The 15,510-nt window shown below is 39.1% G+C and overlaps 1 long non-coding RNA gene across 1 annotated transcript; it reads left to right on the forward strand.

Annotated features, from left to right (window-relative positions):
- The first annotated feature begins 1,309 nt into the window (after positions 1–1,309).
- Positions 1,310–5,555, forward strand: LOC118164777. The gene is made up of 2 exons (XR_004749666.1): positions 1,310–1,654; positions 5,085–5,555. It is a non-coding gene; the product is annotated as an uncharacterized LOC118164777 (long non-coding RNA).
- The last annotated feature ends 9,955 nt before the right edge of the window (positions 5,556–15,510 follow it).

Here is a 15,510-nt window from a genome sequence, read left to right on the forward strand (position 1 = left end):
TACCCTCGAGCAGATCGACACACGCACCTAACTTGGTGTCGTCTGCAAACTTGCCGAGGGTGCACTCGATCCCCTCGTCCAGATCATCGATGAAGATGTTAAAGGGGACTGGCCCCAGTACCGAGCCCTGGGGGACTCCACTAGTGACCGGCCTCCAACTGGATTTGACTCCATTCACCACAACTCTCTGGGCCCGGCCATCCAGCCAGCTCTTAACCCAACGAAGTGTACGCCAGTCCAAGCCATGAGCAGCCAGTTTCCTGAGGAGAATGCTGTGGGGGACGCTGTCAAATGCCTTACTGAAGTCAAGGTAGACCACGTCCACAGCCTTTCCCTCATCCACTAAGCGTGTCACCTTGTCATAGAAGGAGATCAGGTTCGTCAAGCAGGACCTGCCCTTCATAAACCCATGCTGACTGGGCCTGATCGCCTGCTTGCCCTGCAACTGCCGCATGATGACTCCCAAGAGAGCCAGTTTGTTTTGATGGTGCATTGTATGGCAAAGGAATATTTTTACATCTCCTTCATAGATGTGAAACTGAAGAAGAAAGGAATTGTGGTGGGAAAAAAAAAAAAAATGAAAAGAAAGAAAAAATTATGTTCCAAAGTAACTTTTTTTGCAGTCTGTTTTCCCTGCTCTACCAATCAGCCCTTCAATCTTCTGCTCACACGAGGAAGCTCACACTTAGTGGCTGCTCACTGAAGACCTCACATTAGCTACCTGCTCAAAATCACACAAAGAAACAAGTTTTCTACAAAATCTTTTGAAATAAACCCTAAGGGGAGTTTTCGTATGAGTAATCCACTGGGTGGCAGAAGTACATCAGAAAAAACTTACTGAAGCATAAATAGCATAGAAACATATGGATGTAAGTTTAGCCACCATCTAAACTATGGTGTAGCAACACTACTTGAAATTTCCCCCTGAGCTGAAGGCATTTTAAAATTATGTATCTCAAGAGATAATAAACAGGAAAGGCTTTTTTTTTTTTTTTTTTAAATAAAATAAAATAAACTTTTTTCCTTTCCATATGTAAGCAGAAGTAAGCTTCTGCATGCTCATATTCTTGTCCCTTTTCTTTTTATTCTCCCCCTCTGAAAATCTCAGAGGGGGAAAGGACCTGGGCTGTCTTGTCAGCTCATGCATTTCTTCCTGCACCTTTTGGAGGATGAGCACTGGTGCTGAAGCTGGAGACTTCACTGTGCCCACTGCCTCAGCTGCCATTGTCTTGCTCCTTCTTTGAACAGGAAAGATGTGATGAGGATGTAGATGACTTCTACCTTCTCAGTGTTACTATAGTTAAAGAAACCTTGTTTGTCAGTATCGATGATATGCAGATCCTTCTCCCAGGTAATCCAGGTCCTTGGGTTTGTTGCTCTTACCTAGTAGCTGTCAGTTTGTTTTGCCTGGGTTTGTAACTCAAGACAGGTCTGCCAGCTTAGTGTAGGAGTTGCACCACCATATAATACAGTGGGTGAGTAGTTAAGAGACTTAGAGGGCAGGTGATGATTTTCATAGTAATTAAAACCACCTGGTATGGTTAGTCTCTGCATCTGTATTCATTGCATTTTAGGTGAGCATAGTGAAAATAGAGATAAAGGGGACAGAGCTTGTATGGACTAGTTGGCTTTGAAGGTGAGCAAGACCTAAGAGGTAAGTTTTCATCTTTAATTTTTTTCTGCTAGAAATATGTTTCAGTCTACATGGTTCTCTGTGTAATTCTGTCAGAAGCAGAGCAGCCTAAGATAAGATTGTGATCCAGTATGCTTCCTATGTCTGTCCACCTCCTGCTATGGAAACTGAACATAATTCCTCTTTGGAAAATAATTTGGAATAAGTAATCCATCCACTGTAAAACCCAGAAAGCCTAGGGCTCACCCGAAAGGTCCAGGGGGTTTAAAAGGATATAATATTTTGGTTCATCTCCTGTGTTCTTTTTTATGTTATTTTTTGTTCTTGTGAATTTGTTTTGTTTTTAAATACTTTCTCTATAAAATGTGCAAGGAAGAAATAGAACCACTGTTGTCACCATTTTTATTTTTTTACAGTGGATTTAGCCTTGTTGCCAAAATTTGTCCTTTACATCTGCTGTCCAAACAACCCTGCTTCAAATCTCCCTTTGTTCCTTCTCTACTCTCTGTGGCACTCTTGATTTCTTCCAGTGCCTGGCCAGCATAAGATGTGGTAACCAGTATGGTTAGTCTCCACAAATGTTTTTGTCCTATTAAAATCAATGCCCAAGAACTTCTTTATTATGTGTTTTATTATTCTGAGGCTGTGAGGATTGTGTCCCTTTAAAAAAACAGCCTTGCAGGTGGGCAGAGTGTGTGGTGGAACGGGTCGTACTCAGCATCTGGAGGATTACTTCTAACTGTATGTGGGGTGACTGGTCTGGAATGCTTTTATTTTACCCTCTCAGAGTGTGAGGGTAGTTACCAATAGCATATTTCTAGATTTCTTTTTTGGAGGACAACAAATGCCAAATCATAATAACTAAAATGAAGTCATCTATATCAAGCCCAAGCTATTTGAGAGCACACTGAAATCTCTGCAAAGAATTGGATGAAAGAAACAAACTGTTGAATCTCGCACTGGCATGACTCCTACTCCCTTTTTTAAACTAATTTCTTCGAGCTGTATTATTACACTTTGAATACCACTGCTAGATATACACAACATTGTGAAAATGTAAGTATTTTTTTAACTGTTGTAAGTTGTATACCACATTGGCATATATTTTTAGGCAAAAAACTTATAGATAAATTTAACCTAATCTTCAAGTTAAAATCTGAATTTTAACAGTGAGCAGTGTGATACTGCTCAACCTGCATGGAAGAATACATAATTTTTTAAAATTCTATATACAACTTTATGCTCAACTTGATTTATCCATATCTGTTGATCAGTAGAAGTTGGTAAATAAAATAAGCTCTTTGCAAACAGCTGTGATAGCTGCAAATAATGTTGCTTTTTATTTTTTTTAAAAACTGAACAGTAATCATTCTAATACTAACAGACAAGAACGGTAAGGGTTAGAAAAGGAAATTTTCCAATTGTGCATATATTTTTATGCAAGATATAAAATAAGAAGGGTAGTTTTCTGGGCATGTTCAATGAAGGCTCACACATTAATCAGGTCGAAATGTACTGGACAGACTCAATTCTCCCAGTCAGCCTCAGTTCTGGGGATGGTGGCACAGAGGGACCACAGCAGTGTTCAGCCCTGTTAGAGCAGGGTCCCACTGAGTCTATTTCCCAGTGCGTGTTTTCACATCAGCCTTCATCCAAGCCAGCATCTCTACTGGATCCACAATTTGTATTGTTAGCAAGGAAAAGCTGAACAGGTGAATGATAATACTTAAAAAAAATATATATGTTTAGGACAAAAAGCAAATTTCCAAAACTGAGGCTGAGGAAGAAGAAATAATAAATATAAAACTCCATTTGAGTTCACATGGATTTTTGATTCCTCAGCTGCAGAAGAGATACTAGAATAGGGTGTATTTGTCACTTGTGTCCCCTTACCTTGCCATCTTGATACTCTCTGCCTTTGAGAGAGTATAGAGGATCCAGAAATTAACTTTTTTTTTTTTTTTTTTTTTGTGGGGGGTGGGGAGGGAGTTCAGGGGAGTGGGGAGTATAGACACAAGCTTGATATTAGTTTCATTTTATAAAATATTTGATTTAACCTGGGAATGCATCTTCATATTTCATTCAGCTCTGTAGGGCTGGTGGTCCAAAGTTTCAAACCCTAGTGGGGGTTGAATTCTGAACATATCGCCAGGGACACTTGGATTGCTCTACTGTATTCAAATGCTGTCACATTGTCAAGTATGTTTATTTTTCATCCTTGCTTTTTGTATTAAGGAAGAATAGAATTTAAGACATACTACACTCAGCTATTGAGATGGAAATATTTTTTTTACTTAGAGAAAACAGAATTATTATCTTTTGCTTGTGCTATTTTGTTGTTCCTTTGTCTATTTAAATAAACAACAATGTAACACAAAGTGTAACCAAACAGGAACATCATTAATTTATACAAAAAAATGAGAGAATACTCATGGGCTAATGCTGTTAGTCCAGGAGAAGTTATGGCTTTAGTGACATTGCATGATGCTGACATGGGCTTTGGAAGTGCAGTGGTTTACAAAACTGCTTCTATCCACTCTAAGCATATACATTTTCCAATGAAATAGTCCAAATTTTCCAAATAAAAAATGTTGAGTGGAAGGACATGCTGGAATCTGAGAAAAAAGCCAGGGTGGGGGAAATGTTAACTCACAGAGCAATTGACTAATACTGGTTGGTCTCTGTCCCATTCCCCACTGACCTTTCAGAAACCAACCCTGGAATGACTCATTCTGCAGTCCCACCTCACCACCTTGTCTTTCTTCCCTCCCTGTGGGGCTGCTGAGAGGTTGTATTAACAGTCGTCTTCATTTGGCTTATTCATAACAACATTTTGTGTTTTGTGAATTTCTTTCTTTAGTTTATTTTATTTTGCTTTTATTTTTTTCCTAGCTCATATGCAAAACCCTCCCTTCCCTTTTCTTGGCTTTTGGTAGAATTCAGTGTATTGCAACGTAAAATTATATCATTATAAAAAGAAGCTCATAATCATTCTTTTCTTCTCCAAGGTCCATTCCAACATTATTTTTGAAGTTTTCTTTAAATTAGTTTTTATTTCTCAGCTGTCATCCTTCTAATTATTTGATTCCAGTTTACCATGATACTTGTAAACAAAACTAAAACTACCAGACAAAACCAGCTCAGTCCCACACAAAACATACTCTATCTTTTTCTTGTATGCCAAAAGGCAGTACCCAGCAATGATGAGAAGAATGTTAATATCTGCTGATCTTTAAGGAAAGTATAATTGTCCTTTCACTTGCTAAGTTTCCAGAAATCAAGTCCCTAAAGATGCTGGGATCAGCTTTTATGCTACAGTCACAGTTTTATTGCAGCAGTTTATTGCCTAACTTTGAGTAATAACAGGATAGACTCGATTATACTTAGAGCAGTAGCACTTAAAATTACAGAATTGGAAAGTAAATTCCTGCCTGTTCTCTGGAATACCCAGGGTCCAGAAGACTTGAAAAGAAGTCAGAAAATTGTTGAGACATTGCAGCAAGCCACCAGGGAGCCAGAGAAGCCTTCCAGCACTGAGTCAGCGTGTCATTTCAGGAGTGTATATTTCCTCAAATGCAAATCAGTTTTATTTACTTTTTCCTGATTTTTTTTCCCCTACCTTTTTCCATGCTTCCCATGTTTTACTGGCTCTGTGTTGATATTTTAGCTTTTGAAAGAGAAGTAGAGGAATAATCCATTTACTTAATGGGAACTTGTGTGTGTTAGGCAGCCTAAGAGGGAAAAATTACCAGTTCTGGAGATTCCATAAATATGCTACCATGGAATTGTTCCAGGTATCTGTGTGGAAAACACCCATTGAATCTTAGTCCCTTCTTGAATATTTCTGATTAACTTAAATGTATAACAGCCTTTGACAAAAATCTGTTATCTAATTTCTGTAATAAAGTTATTCTTTTGTTTATCACACTTTGACAGCTGTCTTTATTCTCAGGTAATTAAGTAAGTAAGTGGTTGACATTGTTTGGATTTAGTATTCAGTATAAAATTAACTTATGGTGGCTGCTTCTTGGAGCTGTCAGGAGGAGCATAATAAAATCTGGGTGCTTACATATGCAGTATTAAGATAATGGAATAAAAATAAAAAGCGTGTGTGTTAGTTGTAAAATATACTCCTGGAAAAACATTGGAAACCTTGAATAATTCCCAGCACTGTCATTTATAATACTAGAAATCATGATTTTTTATTTTATATACACTCATGGATATAAATGGATTTTCATTAGAAAGTAAATATATAATATCTTGAACAATCTGACAAAGTACAATGCAATGGGAGTACTTCTCACAAACTTCTATTATACTTTAGTAAATACAGGACTTCTGTGTGGGAGGTTAGAACATGAAATAAGCAGTTTACTTTGTTAGCAATGTGCTCCTTAATTTTATATATCCATTCACTTACAACCCCCCAAAAAAACAAACAAACAAAAAAACAGAACTCCTTAACTGTTTAACAAATTTGATTTTTTGATTTCCTTTTATGATAAAATCACGCCATCTAGTTGATCCAGGGAAACCAGCTGATGTAATCTTCTTGGATTTCAGTAAAGCTTTTGACACCGTTTCCCATAGGATCCTACTAGATAAATGTCCAGCATACAGCTAGACAAAAACATCATACAATGGGTGAGCAATTGGCTAATAGGTAGGGATCAAAGGGTTATGGCAAAGGGAGCTGCATCAGGCTGGCACCTGGTCACCAGTGGGGTTCCCCAAGGCTCCATTTTAGGGCCAGTTCTCTACAATGTTTTTATAAACAATTTGGATATAGGCCTAGAAGGTGTTTTGAGCAAATTTGCTGATTATACTAAACTGGAAGGAGTTGTGGACTCTGTTGAGGGTGGAAAGGCCTTACAGAGAGATCTTCACAGATTAGAGAGCTGGGCGATAACCAACTGCATGAAGTTTAACAAAAGCAAGTGCCGGGTCTTGCACCTGGGATGGGGCAACCCTGCCCGTACATACAGACTGGGCAACGAGATGCTGGAGTGCAGTCCTGCAGAGAGGGATCTGAGGGTTGTGGTTGACAGCAAGTTGACTATGGACCAGCAGTGTGCCCTGGCAGCCAGGAGGGCCAACCGTACCCAGGGGTGCATCAAGCACGGCAGTGCTAGTCGGTCGAGGGAAGTGATCGTCCCGCTCTACTCTGCGCTGGTGCTGCCTCACCTCGAGTACTGTGTGCAGTTCTGGGCACCACAGTACAAAAAGGACATTCAACTGTTGGAGAGTGTCCAGAGGAGGGCAATGAAGATGGCGAAGGGCCTAGAGGGGAAGACGTGAGGAGCAGCTGAGGTCACTGGGCCTGTTCAGCCTGGAAAAGAGGCTGAGGGGAGACCTCATCCTGGTCTACAGCTTCCTCGTGAGGGGGAGTGGAGGTGCAGGAGCTGATCTAATCTCTTTAGTGACCAGTGATAGAACCCGTGGGAATGGTGTCAAGCTGTGATGGGGAGGTTCAGGCTGGACATCACAAAGAGGTTCTTCACTGAGAGGGCTGTCACACATTGGAACAGGCTCCCCAGGGACACAGATATGGCACCAAGCCTGTCAGAGTTTAAGAAACATTTGGACTGTGCTCTTAGTCATACGGCCTGAATTTTTGGGTCGACCAGTGTGGTGCCAGGAGTTGGACTCAATGATCCTTATGGGTCCCTTCCAACTCGGGATATTCTATGAGTCTTAAACAAACAAGGAAACCTATGGCAGTTCCATCACAGATTTTCGACAGGACCAGATCTCACTCTTAGAAATTCTTTCTCTAGCAGAGATGCCGTTTTTCAATGTCTGGCTTTGCTGTTACTCACATTGGCTTCTGCAGTTTTAAGGACAGTGGCACATAATTTATAAGAACTTATATTAATTACGAATTAATAATATTTGAAAAATATATTGTTCTTAAAGAGTTAAATGGACTTTTGACTTGATATTTGTGAAGGCATGTAGTAAACAGGGCTATTTTATTGGTCTTAAAATTGGGAAATTAAAAAAAAAAAGATCTAGATGGATCTCTTTAAGTCCAAGGTGGATAAAATAAGAGTTGTAGACATAACATACAATAATAAGTAAATAAATAATGCTAGATAAGAATAAATAAGGCAAACGCCTTGTAGAAATCATTTATGACTGGAACTATGATTTTCTGACATTCTTTGATAGCTTTTCTTTCTTTTTTTTTTTTTTTCCCCCTCATTTATAATTCATCCATTTACATGCCCTCATCTTGTCTTAAGCTACCATTTTAAAGAATGAATAGTAATGAATGACTTTTATTGACTTTCACTAACCATTTTAAAAACTGATGTAAAATTATTTTTCAGATTTTTTTCTTTTCTGTAACCATTAGGAATCTACACAGTCTTCCATCTGGCACAAGCAGCCATATTCATCTGCTGAGTTGGGTTCAGAATTTGATTATAGGTTTAGCCTACAGTGGGACTGAGACTGATGCGATCTAGCTTGAAATTCTTTGAAAGTTTCCATCTGCTTCATGGACTTTTCCTTAGAGGAGACAAGAGTATGACTGCTCAGATAGTACCTCTGTCCAGGTCAGCTAAAAGCCTTCTCTGGTGTCACTGAAGGGCCACTTTGCAAAGTTATTCACAAAATTATTAGAAGTCATCCCAAGTTCATGGTGAAGTTATTCTCACTAGGTTTGTAGCTGAATACATAAATAACTACTTTTCACTTTCCAGCGTTGTAGTGCTATTTGAATGCGTATTTAGGCAGCTTGTGAATTCACAGGCATCCTAAGAAGCACTGCAAGAATCCCAGCTCTATGTACCTGTCAGTTCTGTATCCAGTAAGTTTATAACAAAAATGGGGGATCTCCATAGTAACTAAGTAAATGAACTTTCATGGCTCTTTTTAATTTTTGGCTTTCACAGTTTCTGTTTTTTTTTTTTTTTTTTTTTTTTTTTTTAAGTATAAAAATAACAAAAAACTTATCATAGTTATCATAGGTTTATGTCAAGTAGTTAGAATGGTTCTGGCACGGCATACATCTGAAGTCCTTTTATTCTTCAGGATTGATCTTCTGACTGTTTCCCAGTCCAAAAGAGTAGCTTGTATTTTCTGCTCTGTAAAAATTTCATATGAAGCTCCTGTAGAAGTCTCTGCACCCTCCTCACATCTGTAGGAACTTTCCATTATTTTTCTCTTCCATATTTTTGGACACAAGGCTCCAGCCCACCATTGCTGACTTTTTGTCTCAGGAAAATTGAGAGATCTTTTGTAAATGAGCATTATTTCTTAAAAATTTAAACCCTGGCTTTAAAAAAGTTGTGGAGTACTTTCCACTCCTACCAGATGTTCCACCCATGTTTTATGGGAACAAATGAAGTCATTTGAGGATGTGAAGATGTTTTTTGATCCTCAGGACTTGAGTTATACTCTTTACAAACATCTGAAACGTCCCTAGTGCTTTCAAGAGTCTAAAAGGCAGTTTGTATCACTGAAACAATCCATAGGTTATCTATAACAACTGTTTTTATCCCCTCTCCTCCCCCCCTTTGAAGGACATCCACGTATTGGGTAAATGAAAACTGTATTTTGGTCCTTATCTTTTATCCAAAGTGTCTCTTGTATAATAAAGTGGGTGATCTCTATGTCTCTGTGAATGAAGACTTCTGTAAACAGAAATCTTTGCCCCTTCATGTCTGTATCAAATGTTTAATACATTTGCGGCCACAGAAGATCATTGTGATTGTTGCTTCTAGCCATCCTCCAGCATGAAATTTATTTTCTTTTTAACTACTATGTGATATGCTAGAAAATTCAGTGGGGGTGGGGCTCCTATTGCATGAATTATGCTGCATTGCTATTCTCGTCATATCTGTCCAGCTCTTCTTTATACTTGGAGAAGACAAGGTACAAAATAATTGCTCTGTTCACGTCCTTTCATTACCTTCTATGGACATTTCTGCTGGGTCTGTTCCCAGACTTTCTTCACTCCTGGGTTTCCCCACCAGTTTTGAGTTCAGTCTTTCTAAGTGGCTCTCAACCACCAGCTCTGTTGTTTACTCTCCTTGTGGCTGGATCTTCCTTTAGCTCCTGGTCACTCCTTTCTCTCAGGTCTCAAATTCTTCATCTAGCTTGAATAAAAGTTCTGGAAAAGAGTAGCCCCAATTTCAAAGAGTGGTTCTTAACCTTAGAGAGGTATTTACATGGCCATTGCTTCAGGTCACACTTCTTTCTATTGACTTTGAGCACTCAATTGTTATCCAGAAGCAACCTTGTTTCATTAATGCTCTGGGGAATCTTATGACTTGGATGAAATCCCTTACCCAAACATCTTGATTAGAAATGTTAGTACCGTAACAACACATACACAAAAATCTGTTGTGAAAGGAAGCATGCAAAGTAAGCTGCATTTCTCTTCTTATCTTCTGTGGTAGGGGGTTACTGTTAAGGACAATTAAGCAGAAATAAGCTGTAGGGTGGCCAAGATCCTTCCAAAATCTGTCACCAGTCTTATAGTAACACCAGATTTTTTTCTACTATAAGCTGGCTCCCCTCAGTATTGGCTGTTCTTCCATCCAATGCCTCTGAAGTCTACTTTGTCTGTAAACATCATGTAGATTGGGGCCAGATAAGAAAACAAATTTTCTCACTCTTCTGGTTCATGCACCTTGAAGTCCTTCAGCATTTTCCAGTTTCATTAGCTATCTTTCTTTTTTTTTATCCCCGAGGAAACAAACAAAAAACCTGTGAAGTTTTATGTGTCACTTTCTGTTTGTACTTTGGAGCTATCATCACATGCACCGAGTTCTCTTTGCTCACTATACAATTCCTGCCAAGCCATTTACAAAGTTAATTTTCACTCAGGCTTTGGAGTCCCCGGGCACAGGTTGCCCTCTGAATTACTGGTGCCACATGCAGCAGTTTCAGCCACACTCAGGTCATCTCTTGACAGGAATTGCCCATCCTTTCTTCTATTTAAAATAATAATGGCAAGCCAGGCAATTTTTTAGTTACAGGCTTTTCATGTTGAGAATCATCTATAAAACAACAATTAAAAGGACTAATTTTAAACACACTCTTTATATACAGTACTTTCTAAACTCTACCCTGTTCTTCAGTTCTGGAATATGCTAGGTCAGAAATCCTGGGCTTGTCTGACTTGCTAGTGATTGCTTTTTTTTGTACAGAAGTGACCAGCCTGTGAATGGCAGGCTAGCATTCTGAGGCAGGACCAAACTTTCTTTCCCTTATATCCAAAGTAACAACATAGAAATCCACTGCTAAAATGAAGTACTTCCCTGTGGAGGTGTTTCCTGGAGTGATTCTTCTTACATCAAAATCGGATTTGTGACCAGCATGCTATTGAGCTGTTATTAAGTTAATGATCACATCACAGGCAAAATTTTGTGTTTTAGCCAATGCAAATATATTGGAAACACTTTTTGCCTACAGCAGGTCTAAATTCAGGCCTGACCTTCAGCTGGTCAATATGGATTACACTAATTCACTAGAGAAGAAAATAGCTCATGGTGTGGTTTACAGGATGCCTGTTATAGGAAGGTCTTGAAGCTGGAACTTCCCTACTCTACATAGAATAGTGGAGTATACTGTGTGTCGCCTTCTATCTGTGATAAATCTTACTTTTTTTTTTTTTTTTTTTCTTTTTTTCTTTCCTTTGTGAATGGAAATCTCTAAGATTTCTGTAAAATGTACCAAGGTCTTAGGGGTGAAGACTTATTTTTTTTTCCAGACTTAAGTTTCTTAAGTGCATTTTAAATACTAATCTTCTTCTGTGTTAGTGACTACAGTTACTAAAAATCAAACGTATTACTTTTTTTTTTTTTTTTTTTTTTAAAAGACCTATTTAATTCATGAGGGTTACTCACCTTATGTAACTTCATCTTAAATTTGTAGTATTAATGAAGGATAAAGGCTTAATGCAAATGTTCTTTGTCATATCCTGCAGACGTCTCAGTGTTTTTGTAGAGAGCCAGGGCTCTTAAAGTGGGCACCGAATTCAAGTGTTTGTATCTATTGCCCATATTGCCTACATTATCATCATTAAACTGGGAAGGGCTATCTATCACTTTAACTATGGAAATACAAATTTCCAAACATCAAGCTTTTTTAAGCAATGGCTTAAATGACAGAGATTGTGGAAACTTCTGTTTTGCAAATCCTCAGCTCCAACTACTATTTTCCAGTTGTTTATTTCTCATGCATTAGCTCTAGTTTCTCTTTTCCCAGCCCCAGCCCCTGCTCTCATCATGATAATGCAGAATTTATTTCAGAGTCTTGGCTGTGTCTATATGGTAAACCAAAGTATATTTATTGGAGAGGTAATGCAAGATACAGAACCACTGGTATGCAATCAAGTTGTCAAGCTTCTGTCCCTTAAAAATAATCTGATCTTGCAGAGATGATTTAAAGAATGTGGTGTGGTTGCTGACAGCAGAGTTAAGTAAATGTCTTGCATTGCTAGTTTTCTATAGTGTAAATTCTAAGCAGTGTGATTACTGAAACTCGTGAATTTACTGTGATTTCATAAACAGCTTAAAGTTACATCTGTCAAAAATGCATCATTCGGGTGCAAGGTGTGATCCGGTACAGTCTAAACTCTTACGCTTGCCTGTGAATGGCAATATTTAGTATGTTTATGAGGAGTGTAGTGCTCTTTATTCACTAGGTATCTGCTGAGGTCAACAGAAGTATTGGTCCCATGGAAATTATCATATGCAATTGTAAATTTGGCTGGTCCAGCATCAACACTTATCTCTGGGCCTACTGGTTCCTGGCTGGCTTCCTACTATTTATTGGCTGGTTGTAAGTCTGGCCAAAAGTAAAGAAATCATTGACACAGAAAGTTAGGGCTGGCCAAATCTAAAAACTAGAAACTGCATTTGAAACCAGTAGAAAATACCCTTACGCTTGAATGTACAATTGATACCAGCCTAGCATTCTGTAATACATTGAAATGTCACTATTTTACACGTACTTACTAGAATCAAATGCAGAAGTTTATGTAAATCTCTCAAATTACCTGAATACTGTATTACTTTGGAAATAATCTAAAGAGATACATTTTTTTAACTACTGAACAGGACAATTGATGAATTTAAAAGATGCTATTTCATGAGCCAGTATTTCATGCCCCACCACGCCATGCAACCAGTTAGTCCCACACCAAAGGGCATGGGAGAGGACCCTGTGTTGCTGCTGTGAGAAAAGGAGGTGGAGAACTTGTGGTTGGTGAGATGGGTCTTGGGAGAATTGACCTTCATAAGATTTCTACATGGATGAGTCATGCTACCCCCATTACTCACATCCTCAGGGCTATTCCCTGCAAACACTAATCTGCACACCAATACACTGTGCCATTATTTTGAGTAAAGCTACTCCTGTACGAGCTGTTACAGAAGCAGGCCTATGCAAAAAAGAAGTGTACATTAATGCATATTTTATCTTTTTCAAGCATTTCAGTTTAAAAAGCAAAGCTATGTTTCTGTTTCACTTGTAATATTACATCCTTTCAAACTTCATTGAGGAAAAAGTAGCAAAGTTAAAATTTTGCTTTAGCAAGGAAGAATAAGGGCTGAAGAATGTGATTTCTTCAGGAGGAGATACACAGACATGTGAGAATAGGTTTTTAAATGTAGTTGTCTTAATTTCAGTGAGTAAAACTTGAATCTTAAATATATTTAGGTATTATGGGTTTGGTATAACTCTTGAGAATTTCCACAAGGAAAGTTTTCTGTTGACATAGACTTGGCTACTGTAACTTGTTTGTAGAATAACCAGAAATTTAATTTGAAACCACAGAATCCTGACACATAGAAAGACATTGAGAACTTTCACAGTGTGGGAGGAGGATGACACAATTTCTGATTGCCTGAAGCAAGATGGGAATGTAGCAGGGACCTCAATATGACTAATTTGTGCACAGTTCATGCTTAGATTTCAGACTGGATTTTCATTTCATTTCTATTTCATATGATCCCATTGGGCACTGTACCTTTTTTATGCTTTACATGACAGTTATTCTTCTCCCTTTTAAATATCAAATTTTATTGATAAATAATCAGCCAAAATTCACTATTTTTATTAATTATCAGTAGGAGAGTCTTAATGGGTGAAAAAACATTGTAATGGCACAACAGTCATCTACTGGGGGCTATGTTCACATCCACTTCTGTGCATAACTTACATTCCTGTCTTACTGTTTTAAGTTAAAAACAAAATCACTAGTGAAATTTGGGTTATCACTGCTGGATTTAAGTCATATGATGGCTAATTGCAGTTGGAACCACTGCTATAATTTTTCAGGCTTCATTGTAGATTCTGTTAAAGGCAAAGTTTATGTGTGTACTGTATTAATGTTTCGAAATAAATTCCCAGGAAACATATTTGTTAAACAGAACACCAAAAAAATTTGCAAATGATTCATATTTAAGGGTTCACAATATATTGGTCTTGAGAGCAGGGTGGAAAACGTTAATGGTGTCAGTAGAGATGTTCTCTTCCTATGAACAATGGTCCAGAGGTGCAACATGTTGAAACATATTGATTTGGTTAGATTTAAGCCCTCTTAGAGATGGCATTTGCTGTTATGTCCTCTGTCAGTGGTATAGTTAAAAGTTACTTTTTTTTTTTTTTTTTGTAACATTTTTAGCTAAAATAGGTATTGTCTACTCTATGATAGTTCACATGCATAATTCTTTCAACATCTGTCTTCTATGGGCTCTTCTTTTCAGTATGAAAAAATATACACATGTGTGTTTATGTAAATACAGACGCGCAAAACTGAATGACTTCATTGACAGCAATCAAACTGCATGATCACAAATTGTGATATATGTTGCTTCATTGCTGACCATATCAGTTTTCTCAATGTGTGGTCAGAGTGCGAATAAGAAACAAGGAGCTGCTGCCAAAGATGTACCTCTCAGGTGCCTAAATAGTGCATTTCTGGAATGAGATTTAGAACAAAACACATCTTTTGCTTCTCTGCAGTGTCTGGAAAGCCAGACACAACAGTGTTGATTTTTATTTATTTATTTATTTGAATTTCTTTTTCTATTTGCAGTTAACTGGAAGATGATAGCTCTTTCTATCAAATGTGGAGATGTCTGTGTGGACTGTGTCTCTGTGTATGAGGGTGTACAACATGGATGCTTGGTGCCTTGCTCACCCATAAAAAATGCTGCTGTTCAGGGATCCTCAAAACAGGCTACATCTCAGAGCACACCTGAGGCTGTGTTTGAACCTAGATTTGTCTCCTGGCTGAACTGTGCGGACACAAACTTGTACACAGGCACGGGTTTTAGGCAAGCCTGAAAGATCTGGGGGAAGAGCCCAGACCGGGACACAAGAGGTGCCACCCGAACACAGGAAGCACGTCTTTACTGTGCAGGTGACTGAGCACTGGCACAGGCTGCCCAGAGGGGCTGTGAAGTCTCCTCCTTGGAGATCTTCAAAAGCCACCTGGACGTGGTCCTTGGCAGCCTGCCCAGGTGGCCCTGATGGGCTCCAGAGGTCCCTTCCCACCTCAGCCATTCTGCGGTTCTGTGTGTTGTCCAGGAGTCCAAGGGGGAAGGAGGCAGTTGGGTAACAAGCTCCAATAGTTTTGCATGAACAGAAAAAAGGCTTCTCATCCTAGCTCTGGCAGGGGTGGTGGTACCACAGGCTGAGGAAAGGGCAGCGTGGCGATCACAGGCAGTCTGTGGGACAGCTGCACTGCAGAAAGCTGAAGCGCTGCGCGGCCCACGCCACCCAGCCCGCCGCCACCTGCCCCCACCACCCACTTGTTGAAACGGGAGGTGCGCCATCACCAGGCTGCCTCAAGCAACCGGTGCACCCCTGTAGCACGGAGGGCCCGAAGTCCGCTCTCCGGGCCGTGCCGG

This window comes from Oxyura jamaicensis, chromosome 3 (assembly GCF_011077185.1).
Source record: "Oxyura jamaicensis isolate SHBP4307 breed ruddy duck chromosome 3, BPBGC_Ojam_1.0, whole genome shotgun sequence".
In the NCBI taxonomy this organism is placed as follows: Eukaryota; Metazoa; Chordata; class Aves; order Anseriformes; family Anatidae; genus Oxyura; species Oxyura jamaicensis.